Here is a 20,512-nt window from a genome sequence, read left to right as displayed (position 1 = left end):
CATGCACATACCACCATAGAACATGCTGCCTTAGATTGATTACCTTGTAACATCTGAACTGATAGTAAACACAGCTTATCAGAAGACATAGCTTTCCATCGTCCTCTGAAAAGTCCAAGCTCTCTTAGGTTCATAGATTAGTAGTAGGCTAACCCCCCTTGTGGGCCATTTTAAGATTAGCCATTTACCTCACATGAGAATCAAACCCTCCATCGTGTGTTTATAAGGTAAACACCTGATACATTATGCCAACCTCCCAACAAAGGTTTCCTTGCTGAAACTTGGGATTGAACCAGGGACCTTTAGATCTTAAGGCTAATGCTCTCCCAGCTGAGCTATTTCAGCTCATTTTTTTTCCCCTTTTCCATCTAGGTCTTCACTGTAGGTGCATTATTAACATTTCCACCTCAGGTGCAAAAAAAGATGCATTTCTTTTCTTCCCTCAGTGTCATGCATTGCATGGCCCAGAACTAAATGGTCTGCAAATTAAATAGTGCTCCCCTATCTTTTTACACCAGCATGCATTCTTTTCACAACACATACAAAAACATTATTCTGATATATAAGGGCCACGATTATACTGCTGAATATCTGTAACCAGTTTCTCTTCTGCTGAGTTATCTTCTGTTATCTCAAATTTGAAAAGGTGCAGGGAGCTAACCTCAAACAAAATGCAAGCCATGTAATTGCACCAAGAACTAGCTGGCTGATATATTTCAGTTCTTAGTGGTTTCATTAGTCAAACCATGGTTGATTGAGTACCTCGTTTTAAGAATACGTGCATCATGCTTGATTCTTTGCTATGTTTAACCCTACTTTCCATTAATATTTAGATATTCACCTCTCATTCTTTTGAAATCTCACATTTGCCTCATTGATTAACCCCCACTTTACCTTCCTTACTAAACATTTTGAATACAAGATTCTATCATTTTGTACTGATTAAGGGGAATCGTTTTTATTATAACTGTCCTGAGATTTGCATGGCCAAGGTTAACTGTTCCTTTGTCTGCTTTTCCACTTTGCTGTTTAATTTTATTCCACTTGAAAGCCATTATTTCCTTCTCATTTTAACTATTCTGTAGGCATACTGAACCTGTCAACAATGAGAGTGGCAGCCTGCCACTTACTAAGTCATCATTTCCTGCTGTTGAGTGAACCTCTATACATAATGTGCATGCAAGTGCGGCATATGCTGATATCATGGTGCACACACAAGGCACATAAGCCCCCCATTTCAGTCCTACTCTTATATAATCTATGTCATCCTCTGCTGAGTTCACATATTAAATACATTTGATTTCTTTTTAGCTGTCTATTTAACAATTATTTTTATAAAATACCCAAAGTTTTCTGCTAGTATTTTAATTATATGTCCCCTTTCACTTCCTGCATGTATTACTTTGCATCTCAGCATTTGTGCTTAACATAAAATGTTTTATCTGGTATTAAATTCTTTGTAACTCTCCTAGACAAACTCTAAAATCCTATGCCCTATATATAGAACTAAACAAAAGCAGGTACAGACATGAGGTATCATTGCCTTAGGTTAAAACTGTGTTCACAATGAGATGAACAAATCCCCTGGTTAGTAAAAGAGAGCAAGCCTTATTTCAGTAGTAATGGTCTGAAAACACATATCTATTTATAACTGTACAAGTGTTAGTTTCAGATTTACACACGGCTCTCACACTGATATAACTGTAGAGTGTAATATGAACTTTAAGCCTGCTCCCTCTCCCCAGTCACTTTGTTATTGTGTTTTTATAAAATAATAAAATCATGGAAATTCCATATGTCATGCCAATGTGCACCTGGGACTTCCTTTCCTTTGTTTGTTACCTCTGTAGACTGTACTATGCTCTAGAATCTAGGCTTTTCTAACAGTGAAGATCCCATGCCTTTCTATATCTTTAAGCTGTTTTGCTGGTTTGCCCAAATTCAGTATCTCTTGCGCTATTATCCAAGTCCCACAGCTGGAAATTATGTGCATGAACTAGCTATTGCACCTGCCCAAATCTTTGTAAGTTTTATTTTCATTATACTTTATGAAATCACTTTGCAAGTTATTTGCAGTTGTATCTGAATTTACTGTGTTCTGATGTTTATGCGGATGTTTCATATATAGGTTTGCTAGTATGCCGTTTTACCTCCACATCCAATAGTCTGCTTATTGGCAGATTTTCAGAAGTCAGAAAGTGCTGGTCCCATAGTTTATGAGAAGACTCCAGATTAGAACCCTGAAGTCTAGCAAGCTAAATCAGGTGATGTCTCAGTAAAATATTTCATAGCATCTTTTCATTTATGACATCTGTTTGTTGCTACAATTCCACTGGTCTATATTAGTTCACCGAAATACGATTTCAGAGAACACCTAATCAGCGGCACCAATTCAGCGAAAATCATTGTAGTGATTCGCTGAATTTACCAAGGACAAGCAAATACTTGCCCTACAGCACAATGGACCTACATTTAAGCAAATCTAACCCACTAATGTGGGGGTCTTCACTTCCCAAACCCCATGATGTGGGGGCCTGCATCCCCCCACCCCCCTAACTATATATACCAACTCTGAGATTTCACTGCAGTGGAGAAAAGGGCATAGTTGTATAGTTGGCCAACTACTTATTTGCCCTTGTAAATTCAGCGAATCACTGAAATTATTTTTGCTGAATAGGTGTCACTGATTAGGTGTTCGCTGAAATGGCATTTCGGCTAACTAATATAGACCCAACTCCACTCTAGACTTATTGGGCTAATTCTCTGCTAGCAGAATTGTTTTTGCTTGCTAGATTCACCTTTTCCCATTAGATACAGTTTTTGAACCTGAATACATGAATAGCTTTGAAAGTAACCTTAGCAGTCATTTCCAGTAGAGGGCATGACTGTTTCTCTCTGCATCTTCTAGTTATTCTTACCCCTGAGCTATTAAAACAGCTCAGGGGTGAGATTATATACCTTGCTCATTGACATATTGAGGACAGGAGCAATGATCCTCTTATGATATCATGTATGTCTCACATGTGTATATATGAATTACAGAATTACAATAGCATATTCTGAACCCTTACTGCTGAATAATTGCTACACAGAAAGGTTGACTCCATGGATTGGGGTGAAATGCAAAATCCAGAGATAATTAATATAATGGCCAAGTGAGAAAAAGATGCATTTAAAGGGGCTGCCAAACCAGAAATAACAGAGCCGATTGGAAATTATAATCATACTGGGGACATCATACATATCCCATTCACAGGGTGGTCTGGTTAAAAAACAAAAAGAATAAGACACTATTTATAGCATGCAGATGTGCATATATTACAATAATAGAAAGTGTGCTATTTACCATTCTACAGTAAGACTAAGCTAGTAAAATAAACAGTAACCGTTTGAAATGTTGGGATACGCTAGACCAAGTCCTGAAATATGGAGACTGAATGGCCAAAAGATCTGACTCACATATACTAAGTCCAAGATGCCATTTCTCAGAATATTCCCCTTTCTCTGAGGTAAGCCAATCTTGGAGATGGTATATAAACGTTTGGGGGATGCAGGGGGGCTTGCCCTCCCTGCAAAAAGTTTAAAGGAGAACAGCGATTTTCAAAATTCACTCTTCTCCTGTGTGTTTTCTATCTTTTTTTTTTTTTTAACATTTCAGCACTTAACATTCCAAGTGTTGACATTTCAATAGGGAGCCAAAATAAACTGGGCATTACAGTAATGCAATTCAATGAAAAACTGAGCGCTAAAAATAAACAGCAGAGCAGTCAAATAATAGATGAAACCAAAATTAAAGTTTACATTTTAAAAGAAAAAAAGGAATTGGGATACCTACTCATAGATGGATTGCTTCAGGGCAGTTTGTTAGAATCCTTCTAGAACAGATTTAAATGAAATACCTCTTGGCCAAAAGTGATTGCTTTAGCACTTGCAAAGGTCAATGAGTTTAAGGTTAGAGCTGGGATATGAATTGTTGTTAGCACAGAGGTCATTACAATTAAATCTACAACTAAACTTAGGCATAGCTTTAGGGTGGGGGTTAGAGTTAGGGTTACAGCTAGGGGTGGTATTAAAGTAAAGTTTAGGTTTGCAGTTTGGGTTAGGTTTAGGGTTAAGATAAGAGTTAGACTTAGGGTTATGAGACACATGGGATGTTGTGCCCAGTATATGGAGTTGTTTGAGTCTTTGCCATTCAGAATAAATACTGTAGATAATTCTGTGTTGTTGCATTATGTGCATTACATTTAATTTATCATAGGTTCATAGGTAGGTACTAGGTTATCTGCCCAAGGGCATTTATAAGCCTAGCCAGAATGTGTTGGCTTTTGCCTCCCTTTTAGATTAGTTTCCTGAGCCTCTGTCCAGCAGGCCATTGAAGTGATCCCAGGGGTAAATTTATGATTTCCCATCCACTCGTCAAGATTTCTCTTGAAGAAAGTCAGTGAGGGGCTTTGCCTAATATAGATTGGAATTGTATTCCAGAGCGAGGGAAGTCTCTGGGACAGGAATCTATCCCTCCAGCATGTCCTATTTATTGTTGTGCTGAAGTTTAAATCCCTGGAGCGTGTGGCTCTAAGAGATTTGGTTTTCTTGAGGTGGAGCATGTCCATTAATTCCAGGTTGGACATGGCTTTGTACATCAGACAGAGATCACCTCTGAGAAGGCGGTAAGCAACCGAGTAGAGCTGGAGTTTCTTTAGTCGAGCTGCATAGGGCATCTGTTTGAGGCCCACGATCCTCTTCGTGAGGTACTTCTGTGATCTTTCCAGCTGTTGCAGGTGTCGAGTAAGGTACATCCCAGATGGGGCATGTACTCTATTATGGGCCTGATGAGCGATGAGTAGTGGGGCACAATGACCTCTCTTGATCTAGATGTGAACCCTTTTGCGATTAGGTGGGCTACATAGAAGGAATTTCTAACAACTTTGGCAATGTAATTATCAAAGGAGAGGTTGCTATCTACTTGGGTCCCCAGATCCCCAATTACATCTTCCGTTCTTAGTGTATTACCACCTATGTGGTAGTTCATGGGCACTTTGTTTTTCCCAAAGGGGATGACTATGCACTTTTTCGCATTTAGCTTGAGGCCATGGTTATGACACCAGGTATTTGTCTCCGTGGGACCCTTCTGGAGGATGTCTGTGTCAGCTGGAGAGTTGATTATGGCCCCCAGTTTTCAATCATCTGCAAACTTGGTCAGCCATAGTCCTCCCGTGCTTGCCTGTACCTCAGAGAAGTACATACCGAACAGGAGGGGTCCCAGGACTGAGCCCTGTGGGACGCAACTTGTAACCGGTTTAGAGTCGGACATGGCACCCACAACTCTGACCATGTGAGTTCTATCCATGAGCCAGTTGGCAGCCCATCTCGTGACATAGGGGTTAATGTTCAAGCTGGTAAGCTTATCTATAACGCCAGAGTGGGGAATGGTGTCGAAGGCCTTTGTGAGGTCCAGATAGGCTGTGTGGACTACCTTTCCCTCATCTATGGAAGGTAAATGTTTCAAAGATGTCAACTAGGTTTAGGAGGCAAGATCTGCCTTTAACAAAGCCGAATTGGGTAGGGTCCAGTGTCTGGAGGTTCCCAATGTCTTTGTTAATGCGTTCCATGATGATGCACTCCATAGCTTTGCAGACCAGGCTAGTCAGGCTTATAGGGTGATAGTTCCCAGGATCCGTTGTGGCATCACCTTTGTGGAGTGGGATAACTGTTGCTGTACGCCATTCTTTGGGTACATAGCCTGTGGTAAGGCTGAGTTTGAACAGTGAATTTAGGTGAGGGTTTAGTTAATTTTGGAGCTCATGTAAGACGCAGCCTGGGATACCATCCAGTCCCATTGATGCTGTGTTTTTTACTTTGGAGAGGGCTGTTTTCACCTGTGTGTCTGTGATGTCTAGGGCTCTACATTCTTCTGGGATGGACATGGGCCCTTTAGGGGGTGAGGGGGGGGGGGTAAAGTTTGCACTGAAACTGTCAGCTAGGATGTTGGCAATGTCAGTTGGTTCAGTGTATTTTTTGCCCTTTTGCACTAGCTCAGAGCAGATCTGAGAGTTGCCGCCTAGATTCTTGACATAGCTAAAGAAGGCTTTGTGATTATCTTTAGAGTTTTTGGCAATTTTTCTTTCGAAGCTGGCCTTGGATGATTTTATGAGGGATCGTATTTTCTTGCTAATACTGATCAGGGATGCCTTCCCTTTTTGGGATTTTGCTGTATCATGTAATAGTTTCCTCCTTCTGTTGTATAGCTTATTTATGGCTGGAGACCACCAGACTGGTTTCCTCTTTTTGGAGGAGTGAGTCTTGGTTTTACTTGGAATGACTCGATCCATGCATTCCTGTAGGTGCTCATAGAATGCATTTGTAAAGGATTCTGCGGTTTGGGCAACATTATCCTTTAGCAAGGGGGCTTTGAAACTTTCCACCTCGGTCTTGAGAAGTGTGAAGTTTGCTTTTGAAATGTTTTTCACAGTGGTTTCCTTGACTGGGGGTGGGGCGGGATGTGGATGTCCAGTGTGATTAGTTTATGGTCTGATCTTACCAGAGAGGGGTTTACCCCTGGTGTGGAACATTGATCCCCCATGTTGGTGATGATCAGGTCCAATATGTTGTCACCTCTTGTGGGAGTGGTGACCAGTTTTTCCAGGGCATTTGAGTTTATAAACTCTAGGAAGCATTGGCCAAAAGAGTTTGTACTTGAGTAGTTTTCCCAGTCAATGTTTGGGTAGTTGAAATCACCCAATATCATGGTGTTTGGTAGGACCTTCATATTTTCCAATGTTCTCAGGAATGCTGAGTGGGGGTCCTGAGACAAGGTGGGTGATCTGTAGCAAGCTACAATCTGAAAAGCAGCTTTGCCCACTGTTAGTTGCACATGGATGGTCTCCGAGGCCTTGTGCTGTGCCACTAACCTGGAGGTGTGGGTATCCTTGATGAAAATGGATACACCCCCCTCATTTTGTATTTCAGTTTGGGTTCTGGGACCGAAAGGTATGGTATGAGTTATAGCCTGGTAGTGCTGGGGTACTATCTGGAGCCTTGAACCAGGTTTCTGTTACTGCATACATATCGATTTTCTCCATGCTGAGGAGTGCCTCAAGTGCATGCATTTTGAGGGTTAGACTTCTGGCACTGAGTAGCATTACCCTCAGTTTCTGGTTTCTTGTGTTGTTTATGGAGGTGAGTTTGTCTTTTGAGCCTTGCCTAAAAAAGGCACTATGGGGGTGGCAAAAGCCTTGGCCAGTATTTGAAAGCCTAAGGGTGACAGGTGCAAGCCATCTCTGGTGAAGCAGCGTGGCTTATCGAGCATGTCATCCCAGGCTGATAGACACTGGATCCCCTTTGAACGACACCAATAGCTTAGCCAGTTGTTAAAATTGATCATTTTATCTTTATACTGTGGCATCATTCTTGGTGAGGGCAAGATGCTACTCAGGGTCAGGGTCATACCGGCCTGGGCTATATGATCAGAGAGCTCCTCTATGTCTCTTTTCATGTAGTCCAGGGAGGTACGTCTCAGGTCATTCACACCAACATGGACAATGACAGAGTCATATTTGTACTTGTTTTGGAGTGATCTGAGTGCTTGTGTTATGTGGTGGATCCTGGCACCCGACAGGCAGCTTACAGTAACCTTCTCCTTGTTTAGTCTAGTGAGTGGGACATCAGTGTACTTGACAATAGAGTCACCTATTACTAGTGTATTGGGTGTGTTATTTAGCCTTAAGGGCTGTGATTGCATGGCACACTGACTTTGTGAAGTATGTGATAAGTGGTTGATGTTGGGGGGGGTGGAGGTTGCTTGCATGTCTGCTTTGGAGGTCTCTGCTGCTTTGGCAGATTTTTATTTAGAGCCTCTGAGTATGTTTTTGTGTATTTATGTCTGTTGTTTGCTGGTGCAGATATGACTGGTCTATGTGAGACTGGTAGTGTGGTGCAAGTGTTTCCCTTCTCCTCCTGACTGACTGGTCCAGTCTTGGGTTGAGAGAGCTTGGCTGATTGGCTGTATAGTTGCATCTCTCACATACATTTGTGTTTGTTGGAAGGAGGAGAGGGTTGTCTGTGTACATGAGGCAATTGTAACATTGCCTCAAGATGCCCAGATTTACCAGCTGGACTGGAGAGTACACCTGAGACTGCCCTTTGGACATGCCTGTGTGGATAAATTAACTGTTTTACTGTTTGACCGGTAGGGATGAATAGGAAGCCTTGTACTACTGTAAAGTATACTGAAACTTAAATGGCTACCATTTAGTGAATTCAGTTCTCACCATAGCTGTCAACCTCTTAGCACAAAACACCTGAAACATTGCTGCATATGTGCATTACATTTAATTTATCATTGCTGCTCATGTACTATTGATATTGTCATAATTTTCATATTTTGCTAAATATCTCAACAGCAAGGTAGTCTCATATGAAAACTCAGAGGTGGACAAAATGCTTTTGACAGTATATGTGTTGCTTGAGTGGTTACTGAGATACTTTAAGTTGTTTACTAAATATTACAGAATTAATATGCAGTGTGTTTATTATGTCTTATAAAATCCAGTTTAAGAGCTAGAATCTAATGGACAATATGACTGTAAAGACTTGCTTGTGGTGCACAGTCTGCTATTTACAGAGATACGAACATTTGTCTGAAATGTGAGGACGTAACATGATTTTGTCAAATAGCACAAAATACAATCACTGGAAATTAGAGTACACATTTCCACAGCTCCATTTGAGTGAATGTGTTCATGATAGAAGGAGATATTAAATATCTCTAATCTGCCCTTTAAGTGTCTTCAACTTTCTAAAGTCTCTGCATCCCTTCCATTTTTATCTCTTTTTTACCTCCTCATGCTTCATGAATGCCTTGATAGATTGCCCTTAAACTTCTAGTAGTCTTTTTCATGTGTCCACAATGCTTTTCAAGAAGAAGAAGGAGAAGAAGAAGATTTCACAGTGAGCTAATAGGAGGAAGGGCACTTCACAGATTGCTCTGTGATATATAGCATTAAGTATCCTGTTTTTGCTTATTTTTACGAGTTATTTATAGCACTTTTATTGTCTGCTGCATACTTTTCTAGCTAGTTTCACTGTGTGTGAGGTATTAACTGGAAATTTTCTAGATTTGTTAAGCATCTGTTTGGGTTTGTTTGTTCTGATTTCCTGCCAAGGAGTATATCATATAACTTATTTGTTTGCAGTTAAACGCATTCTCTAGAGTCTCCTTGCTCCTTTATCTGTTTAAAACTTTCATTTAAAGGCTCACTGCTGCTTTTCTGCTGTGATATACATTTATGCAGTTTTTTTCTACCTAAGTAGTGTGGGTAGTTGTAGCATTGTCCATATTCAGGCTTGTGTTTTGGGCTTAGTTGTTTGTTGGTAGAGGTTGTGTGTCTGAGCACATGTTCCAGGCCATCTTAGTTTAGCCAAAGCCCGTCTTGCATTTCAGTAAGAAGGAAGTGGTTATGGTCATTGGCTGATTGGGGTTACCTGGACTATGGCTTGGGGTAAGCACCTCAGTTGCTCTTTCAAGCTTTTTTAAAGTTGTTTCAGGTTTCAACTTTCTGTTACTTAAGAAGTTAACTTGTAGTGTTTCTGTTGTTTCACACTGAGCTAATTGGAGGAAGGGCACTGAGCAAGCTGATCTGTGATATATAACATTAAGTATCCTTTTTTTTGCTTATTTTTACGAGTTATTTATATCACTTTTATTGTCTGCTGCATACTTTTCTAGCTAGTTTCACTGTGTGTGAGGTATTAACTGGAAATGTTCTACATTTGTTAAGCATCTGTTTGGATTTGTTTGCTCTGATTTTTGTTTCCCACCCTCCCTCCATATTGGTATACTGTTCTTATACTTGGTGACTTTGCAGTTGCCCACCCCTACTGTAAATTTGATCTGGGACACTCCTCCCAGTCTAGTGTCATTACCTCATTCTACCTAATACAAGGAGAACATTTGAGAAGGCCAACCCACTTAGTTTCTTAACCTTGAATTATCTTCTGCTCCTCCTTTCTCCCTTTCCACTTAACAAAAAAAAAGTTTCTAAGCTTATTTCCTGCCTTTCCTGTGAGTAGTCTAGTCCAGATACAGATTTGCTGTATCCAGGACTGTTTGTAAGTTTCTGAGCCCCCAAGCCATTATGTGTTGGAGGGAAGCCTTCTAGCTTATCAGTGGGAGTGGTAAGCACTAGGTAGCTTATCAAAAAAAAAAAACACTTTATGCATCGCCACTTAGCTAGTGTTAAACTATTCCCAGTGCCATAAAGTCTGCTCTTCAAATTTTCCCTTAGAACTAGCCAGTTTTTTAGCTTTAGCAATCAAACCGGTTTCTTTGAACTCAGCTATTGTTCAGAACTCATTATAAGCACTAAATAAGCTACAAATTACTACAGCACTCAACTTTCCTTACTTGTGTAGAGGAAAACAGTTTTTAGTACTTAATAAATAAGCACCTATCCAGGCATGTCTAAGGGTCAGCTCCCAGGGTTTTCTCCTGTCTACCTGATGAATCTGGGCATCTTGGGGCAATGCAGCAATTGCCTCATGTACACAGACAACCCTCTCCTCCTACCACCCAACACTACAACCTGTAAGAGATGCACTTATGTAACCAAACTGGAAACAAAGCTCTATTCACTCAAGGCCGGACTAGACAGTCAAGAGGGGAAGGTAAACACTTGCACCACACCACACTCATCACATAGTCCCTCAAAACCTACACCACCAAAACACTCACATAGAAACACAAAACACACACCTACATTCACGGAGGGTCTCAATAAAAATCTGCCCAAGCAACACGGACCTCCAAAGCAGAAACGCAAGTGACCTACACCCCCCAACTCAACCCAAATGACACATAGCCCACAAACTCAGTGTGCCACTCAACCACAGCCCATAAGGCATAACAATGTACCCAACACTCTAGTCATAGGTGATTCTATAGTCAAGCACACCGATGTTCCACTCACCATGCAAAAAAGGAGAAAGTTACTGTCAGCTGCCTGTCGGGTGCCAGGATCCGCCACAAAATGCACGCACGCAGGTCACTCCGCAACAAGTAGAAATATGACTCTGTCATTGTCCATGTTGGTGTGAATGACCTGAGATGTACGTCCATGGACTACATGAAAAGAGACATGGAGGAGCTGTCCGATCTTGTAGCCCAGGCAGGTATGACCCTAGCCCTGAGTAGCATCCTGCCATCACCCAGAATGATACCACAGTAAAAGGTCAAAATGATTGACTTCAAATTGGCTAAGCTTCTGGTGTCATTCTAAGGGGATCCTGTATCTGTCTGCCTGGGATGACATGATCGACATACCACAATGCTTTGCTAGAGATGGCCTGCACCTGTTGCCCTTGGGATTCCGGATACAAGCTAAGGCTCTTGCCATCCCTATAGTGCCTTTTTTAGGCAATGTTCAAATGACAAATTCACCACCATAACAGGTACAAGCAAGCAAAATCTGAGGGTCATGCTAGAAGTCTAAACCTCAAAATGCGCTCACTCAAGGCACTCCTTAAAATCGAGATCATTGACATCTGTGCAGTGACAGAGACCTGGTTCAAGGCTCCAGGGAGCACCCCTGCATTACCAGGCTATAATTCATACCACACCTTTCAGCCACCTAACCTGGACCAAAACACTAAAGGCGGAGGTGTGTCCATATTCATTAAGGATATCTACACCTCCAGGCTAGTTGCTCAGCATAATGCATCCAATATTATCCAAGTGCAACTAACTCTGGGCAAGACCGCAATCCAAATTGTAGCTTGCTACAGATCCCCCACCATGCCTCAGGATTCCCACTCCTCATTTCTTGATACACTGGAAAACATTAGAGTACAACCTAACACCCTAATAATGGGTGATTTCAACTACCCCACCATTAACTGGGAAAACTACTCATGTACCAAATCTTCAACGTTTTCTGGAATTCATATATTCCAATGCCTTGGATCAACTTATCCACACCCCCAACCAAGGGCAGCAATATCCTAGACCTGGTCATTACCAACATGGGCAACCGGTGTTCCACACCCGAGGTCAATTCCTCGTTGGTCAGATCTAACCACAAGCTAATCACCCTAGACATCCACATCCCGCCCCCACCCCCCATTAGGAAAACTACCATAAAACATTTCTCCAAAGCCAACTTCACGCTTCTTAAGACAGAAGCGGCAAACTTCACGACACCCTTGCAGAGGGAAAATAGAGTTACAACTGCTGAATTCTACACAAATGTACTTTATAAGCACTTACACAAGTGCATGGATCATGCAATCCCTAACAGAACCAAGGAAGCCAATCTGGTGGTCTCCTGCCATAAGCAAACTCTACAACATAAGAAAGAAACTGTTGCAAAAAAGAGTAAAATTCCATGATTAGAGAAACTCCCTGGTCAGCCTCAGTAAGAAGCTGAGATCCCTCATAACATCCTCCAAAGCTAGTCACGAAAACAAAATCACCACTGATTCTAAAGACAACCACAAAGCATTCTATAGCTATGTCAAGAATCTCAATGGCAACACTCAGATCTGCTCTGAGTTACAGCACAAAGGCACTAAATATACAGAACCAACCGATATTGCCAACATCCTGGCAGATAGGTAAAGTGCTAACTTTACCCCCCCTCTCACCCCCTAAAGGGCCCATCTCTATACCAGAAGAATACAAAATTCCTGTAATCATAGCTGCACAGATAAAATCCACACTCTCCAAAGCCAAGAACACAACATCCATGGGACCTGACAACATCCCAGGCTGCGTTCTACACAAACTACAGAGCGAACTGGCACCCCGCTGAAGTACCATGTTCAATCATAGCCTTACCTCAGGCTTTGTGCCCACTGAATGGTGCACAGCAACGGTTATCCCACTCCACAAAGGGGGAGCCATCACAGACCCCGGGAACTAACACTCCATTAGCCTGACAAGCCTGGTCTGCAAGTCTATGGAATGTATCATCATGGAACATATAAACAATGACATTGGTAATCTACAAACTCTGGACCACACCCAGTTCAAGTTTGTAAAAGGCAGATTATGTCTCCTAAACCTGATAGACTTCTTTGAAGTGGTCACCAAAGCTGTAGATGAGGGTAAGGTTGTTCACACAGCCTATCTAGATCTCTCCAAGGCTTTTGACACCATCCCCCACTCTGGAATTATAGATAAACTCACTAAACTAGGTATAAATCCCTATGTCACAAGATGGATTGCCAACTGGCTCACTGACAGAACCCACACTGTGAAAGTAGCAGACTCCAAATCCGACTTCAAACCAGTGACAAGTGGAGTACCACAGGGTTCAGTCCTGGGTCCTCTCCTGTTTGGTATCTACTTCTCTGAAGTACAGGCTAACACAGAAGGTCTTTGGTTAATGAAGTTTGCAGATGACTGCAAACTAGGAGCCATAATCGAAACCTAATGATGTGGACATCCTACAAAAGGGCCTGAATGAGACAGATGCCTGGTGTCAAAGCCATGACCTCAAGCTCAATGCTAAAAAGTGCATTGTTATCCCTTTTGGTAAAAACTATGTACCCATGAACTACCACAAAGGCAGTAGTCACTGAAAGTGTGATAAGAGACCTTGTGACACAGGTGGACAGTAGTCTCTCCTTTGATAATCACATCGCCACAGTAGTCAGGAAATCCTTCTAAGTGGCACACCTCATCACAAAAGGTTTCTCATCCAGGAAAAAAGAGGTCATTGTTCCCCTCTACTCGTCATTAGACCCATTATAGAATACAGTGCCCCTTTTGGTATGTACCTCACAAGACATCTACAACAACTGGAAAGGCCGCAGAAATACCTCACAAAGAGGATTACTGGCGTCAATCAGATGCCCTACGCAGACCGTCTCAAAAAACTCCAGCTTTACTCCATCGCATATTGCCTACTCAGAGGCGATCTCTGCCTAACATGCAAAGCTATGTCAAACCCAGAGCTGTTGGACATGCTCCACTTAAAGAAATCCCAATCCCTCTGAGCTGCACACTCTAGGGATCTAAACCTTGTCACCACAATAAACAGTACATGCTGGAGGGATAGATTCCTATCCCAGAGACTTCCCATACTCTGGAACAAACTACCTATCTATATCAAACAAAGCTCCTCATTATCACTCTTCAAGAAAAATCTTGATGACTGGATGGCAGATAGGAATTTCACCCTGGGGATCACTTCTGTGGCTCTGCTCAACAGCAACACAGGAAAATAATTTTCTTGGGTGGCGAAAGCCAAGGTATCATTTTGGCTAGGCTTATATAGGCCCTAGGGCCAATAGCCAAGTTCCTACCTATAAACCTATTTGTGGTTCTAGGCAGTAGTTTGTCTCATCTGCTGATTGTGTCCTCTCCTCCCTTCTCTGTCCTTCTTGTTCAGGACAGCCCCTTAACATCTCCTTATAATGATCTTGTGTACCTATGTCATGACACTGTGTTTTCTCATCTCCACTGAGAAGCTATCTAACACCTCTAGATCCTGGTCATATCCCTTCTTCTACTTCCTAATGAATGTGTTACTGTTTTGAGATCTATACACAAAAAATGCAAACACAAACACAGTAATAATCAAATATGAAGCTCTTGTGAAAATTCAAAAATGCCTAATAAAAGTGTTTCGACAGAAGAGACAAGCCTCCCCTGCACCTCCTCTGAATAGGGAATTACACAACCCCCCCCCCCCTGCTATTTACAAATACCATCTCCAAGATTGCTGTATCTCAGGAAAAGTGAAGCCCTCAAGATGCCACAGTCTTGATCATAAGTAGTCAACCCACATAATTACACTTTAATGATCGCATATTAATATCATAGCCTGGAGTGTTCGCCACAAGACTGGCATCCCTTTTCTCCTCCATCCCATGTATGATTCTGATGGCTTTCTTCTGAACTCTTTTCAGCTGGATGATAGTGCTGTGTTTGCATGGCCTTAGAAATACAAACAGTACATATGTTGTGGCCTGATGAGGACCCAATAGAGCAGAGGAATTACCTTTTTGCTTTTTTTTTGTTATCTCTTCAGTATACACTCCACCATTTTGCTATTTGCTGCTGTTTTCCTCTCATTCTGCTGCTTTTGGTCCAGTCCAGGTGTTATCAACACCCTTGTTCCATTTTCCAACTCTGTTGCTATTGATTCTACTCCTCCCAGATAATATTTCTTACTGGAGTTGCTGTGGTCCAGGTGATATTCCTTTCTGGCACTAGTTCAACATTTCCAAATTCTTCTTGCCTCTCCATCCTCATCATCCACAAATGCTAAGCCTGTCTTTGTATCATCAGCAAAAAAAATTGATCCTGTTTTCTATTCCCTCAGATATGTCTTAAGCAAACACACTGAAGATACAGAACCCAGGACTGACCCCTTGCAGAACGCACTATTGAAATGTTGGGAATTACAGTGTCAAGTACCAAAATGTTAAAGAAAAAAATGAAAATACAGGAAAAGAATGAGTATTCAGCATCACTCTTCTACATTAAACCTGTTTTTCACAAGGTGGCAAACTCCTCATACCCCCATAGAATTTATCTATATTGACTCTGACACCACCATACCTCAGAAAAAAGTAATATTCCAAGACATGGCAATCTTTGGGAATCTGTCCAGAGTGCTGTCATATCTTCTTACAAAGGTATTTAGTGGCTGGCTTATCACTGCAGAAGTCCCTGAGAACTGAAAAAAAAAAAGTATTGTTCAAGGTGGGGCAATAGAAAAGTCCATATCTGTCAGCTTGCCATAGTGGATATGGATGTGGAAACATTAAACGCAAGTTCTGTAGACACCAGAGTTGAAGAGAATGATATTGCCAACCTTCACCTTTTGGATTTTCTGGCCTTACTTCAAATGGCCTGACTACCACTGCTACAGTGAAGACAACAAATTTACAGCAAACAGGGTGATCAAGGGCGAGGAAAGAACAGAGGATACCAAGGCTCTATAACATGCAGCAAATTGAGACAACAGAGACAATATAGGATACATATTATGTTTTTTAATACATCTAATTATAATTTACCTGAGGTTGACATGAGAGTGTTAATGAAAGGTTTAATGTTTCTGCCAGCAGCTGATGGTAAAATCAACCATTATAACTGAATTAAGACTGTTTACATTGCTAACGAATCTTAAATTGTTGGTAAAACCTAATACTTTTGGCCCTGTCAGTGATCTATTGATTCAGGAATGTCAAACTGCTTGTGAGAATGAGTTGTATGATTTATTTTATAAAAAGAAATTAAATCCTAGTTTCATAACTAAGGAAGAAAATAAATCTTTAAGATCACTTGTAAGTAATCATGAAATAATTACAAAATGTGCAGATAAATGTGGAGGCATTGTGGTAACGTAGAAAGATTTTATATGAAAAGCATTAAGGCCATATTAGGTGATACAGGTACATATATGAAAATTAATAAGTGTGATCGACAAATATTATTTTAAATTTGAAGAATCAGGTCTATTGTATGCATTTGTATGGGATAATAATCTCAAATATGGTAAATTACTTCTACAAAACACATTGTATCATACGTATGTATCATAGTCTTCCAAAAATTCATAAATACCTATTGAACCCTTCCATGAGACCAATAGTCTCAGGTAGAGGGTGGATAAGAGAGCTGATTTCAGAGTATTTAGGATAAAAGGTTAGAAAGAACCTTGATAGGTTCTTTAAGTTACATAGTTGATAACACAAACTTTCTAAAACAGTTATTTGGATGGTATAGTTTGAATGAGAATGCTAAATTTAATTATATCCTTTCAGTATTGGATATTGAACCTTAGTTTAGTGTAATCCCCAAAGATTATGGTATAGAATCCATAAGGTACCACCTGCACTACACTGCATTCAGAAGTGGAAATAAATGTTCTATGTGATTTATTAGCTCTAATTCTAACAAATAATATTTCTACCCTTAAATTATATAAACAGATACAAAGGGTTGTAATGGATACTGTCATGGCTAACACTGATGCAAACATAGTTATGACAGTCTGGGATAATGAATTTATATTTTCTGAGACTAATACTTTTCAGAGTTTAATTTTGTTTTATAAAATATTAATGGGTGATATTTTTGTACTATGGGGTGGTTCATTGAATGACCTGGAACAAATTATACATTTCCCTGATAGTTGTTTTCCTACTTTTGAAACATATTCTGAAAATCAAATACAGTTTATTGACATATCCCCAAAGGAAGATAGATGGTTCAATTACAACAATGGGTTAAAGGAAAAACGTAAAAAGGAATATCCAGTTTTATAGAACTAGCCTGCTTTCTGAATACATATTTAAAATGGTATGAAAGAGCAAACATTGCTATTATCCAGGCTGAACACTGATGATAACAGCCTGGATTGTCTGTTATAATGGCTAACTAATGATTTCAGAGAATAAGGATATAATGAGCATTTGATAGATGCTCAGAGGATTTATGTGGCCTCAGAAAGGAAGGATAAAAGATGACTGGCATTGTCTAATAAGTGTCATAAGAGTAATAATAAAATGTAGGAAACTTCAGCTCAAAGTTTCTTACTTACAAGAATGCATGGATAGAAAGATCATCCCAAAAGGGCTCAGGCAATGGCGCTTCCCGGCGGGGTTGGTTAGCGGATCTGTGTTTCATCATGAATTACTTGAACTTTTTGATCGACAAGGCTTGGAGTTTTTACAGGCTCTTATTAATTTCTACAATACTGACATTGGTTGTTTAAAAACAGATTTAGAAATGTTGGAGCATGACATTAAGAATCATGTTGATTTTGTTAGGTATAAGTTTGAGTATTGTAGAATATATACAAGCATTGAAACAACATTAAATAAATTGCTGGCCACTAAAAAAAAAAAGATTGCCAGAGATGTCAATGATTATGCCAAAAAACAAGCATACCCTAAACCTCCCTCTAATGCCCCAAGCAATCATACGCCTGTGTTGAATACCAATGTAAATCTGAATGATGAAAACTGAGATGAAGAGACTGTATTACAGCGAAATTCTGTAACTGATGAACATGTCAACCAGCCTCTCAGGAGGAGTGAACGGTTAAACAATGCTGGTCAACAACATAATAATGTTAGGAGTAGAAATACTCCCAACAATAATAATTTTGGTAATCCTGGTAATTCTGGTAATAGGGACAATAGGACTGTGGATTCTGATCGACAGGATTTTCAGTCCAACAACAACACTGGTACCGGCAATTGCCAACACAACAACAATCGCCTCCAAGGGAGGAGCAACAACAGAAAAAGACAGAGGAGGTGATAGTGTATGAGCATACTGATATTTTAACCCCAAGAATTCATATTAGTTCAAATGGTGACTTTAAAATATTTAATTACACCATTTTGGACGTCTATCAGGAGATGGTTGATTTTTTTATCGAAGGGGTTGACTTTTGTTCCTACCAGAAGAATGGATATTGTAGACACTTTAATAGATCTTAAACTATTTGTCCGTAAACTCAATTTAAATTTGATTATGGGCAATAATTCTAATATGACCAGCTCCATTAGGGTTTCAAGTTTATTTAATCCTCCAATGCATCCTGAGTTACTCACTTTTGAAAGAATGTGTGAATTTGATTTTAGAGCTATAAGGGAAGGATTTCAAAATAGAGTTATTAAACATAACTTTAGTTCATTAGAGCAGGATTGTATTAATTTATTAAAAGAGTGCAACATTAGAGTCATGAAGCCAGACAAAGGGGGAGGTCTGGTCTTCATGGACCATGATATTTATGTGACAAAAATATGTAAGCATCTAGATAGTGAAGCATACACTAAAGTCTCTTTAAATGAAGTTAACATAGCTTATAAAAAAAATTTGTAATATGCTAGAAGATTTATTTCTTGAAAAAGTTATTGATATGGATCTTTATCATTATTTATTAATGTTAGCACCTATTACTCCAGCGCTATTTGGTACCCCTAAAATTCATAAATCTTTATTCGACCCACCATTTAGACCAATTGTTGACGGACGTGGTTCGATCACTTATGGGTGTGCAAAATATATAGATAGCCTTCTTAAACCACATCTTGAAAGTGAAGTACAAATATGTAAGGATTCATGGAGTTTTTTACAGAACATCAGTAAACTTGAATTTCAGTCTAACATCTGTTTTCTCACAATAGATGTTAAAGATTTATACACAGTTATTCCACATACAATTGGCATAGAGTGGACTAGGGAATTTCTATTCACGAAAAATGTTGATAATAATACCATCAATCTAATTGAGACATTGTTGGAAATTGTTTTGACTAATAATTATATAATATTCGAGGAAAAATTTTATTTACAAAAATCAGGAGTAGCTATGGGCTCTCCATGTGGTGGAAGTTTTGCCAATGTAGTAATGGCTTATTGGGAGCATAACTTTCTGTACAATGAACCTTTGTTCAAGAGCAATGTCTCCTGGTACACCAGGTACCAGGATGATATGTTTTGCATTTGGAAAGGTGATGTTTCTATGATACCTGAGTTTATTAAAAACATTTCTAAAACCACTGCTTTCCTAGAATTTACATACACATTAGGGGAGGAGTCCATAAGCTTTTTAGATATCTTACTTCTTAAAGACAAAGATAATTCTAAATTTAAAAGTAAAATCTATATTAAACCTACATACTCCAACACTTTCCTTCATTTTTCAAGTGATCACCCATATCATCAGAAGAGGGCAGTAGTTAAGGGGCAAATGGTAAGGGCTGCCCGTATGATATCAGATTATGTTGATTTAGATTCTGAGTGTAATTCATTAGAAACTATGTTCTTTAATAGAGGATATCCAGCACACTTATTAAAGAGTGTCAAAAAGAAGGTAATTCAGAAAAGACTTAATGTTTTTTTTGTCCCACTGCTTTCTAGGCGTGAAACAGCACATATTGGGTTAGTCATCGAAGATGATAGCCGTCAAGCTTGGGGCATAGATTTTGTACAGTCAGGTTTAACTGACCAACGTACTGTCCATTATACAAATTTTCTGTGTACATATTCTTTAGACTATGCCCCTATTAGAGAGGCTTTGAATAAAAATTGGTCTATCATTAGAAGCAAAGAGACACTGCTTAAAGTGTTCGGATTAAATGCTAAAATAACTTATAGAAGAGGGAAAAATTTAAAATCAATCTTGGAAAAGAAAAATAATGTAAGTTATAACAGCAAAAAAGTAAAATGTATGTTCAAATGCGGTAGTTGTTCCCAATGTAAACATATAATGGTGACACATCAACTACAGATTAATGATAAAATATATAAAATAAATTCGAGATTTAATTGTGAAACTTCAGCAGTAACATATGTTGCATTGTGCTGTGAATGTAATGCATTTTACATTGGAAAGACTGAAAGAAAGTTAAAACAACGAATTTATGAGCACATGTATGCCATTGTCAAAAAATATATGAATAATGCACTTGCTAAGCATGTTATGGACCATCCTGGTCATAGTTTTAAATTTGCAGGGTTACAATGTAGGTCACTAGATATTAGGGG

General features: G+C 39.7%; 1 non-coding gene across 1 annotated transcript; it reads right to left on the bottom strand.

Moving 5' to 3' along the window:
- Positions 1-272: 272 nt before the first annotated feature.
- Positions 273-345, bottom strand: TRNAL-UAA. The gene has a single exon. It is a non-coding gene; the product is annotated as a tRNA-Leu (tRNA).
- Between the last annotated feature and the right edge of the window lie 20,167 nt (positions 346-20,512).

Source organism: Protopterus annectens, chromosome 17.part0 (genome assembly GCF_019279795.1).
Source record: "Protopterus annectens isolate FY-2018-M chromosome 17.part0, PAN1.0, whole genome shotgun sequence".
Classification (NCBI taxonomy): Eukaryota; Metazoa; Chordata; order Ceratodontiformes; family Protopteridae; genus Protopterus; species Protopterus annectens.
This window is presented reverse-complemented; position numbering and strand designations above follow the sequence as displayed.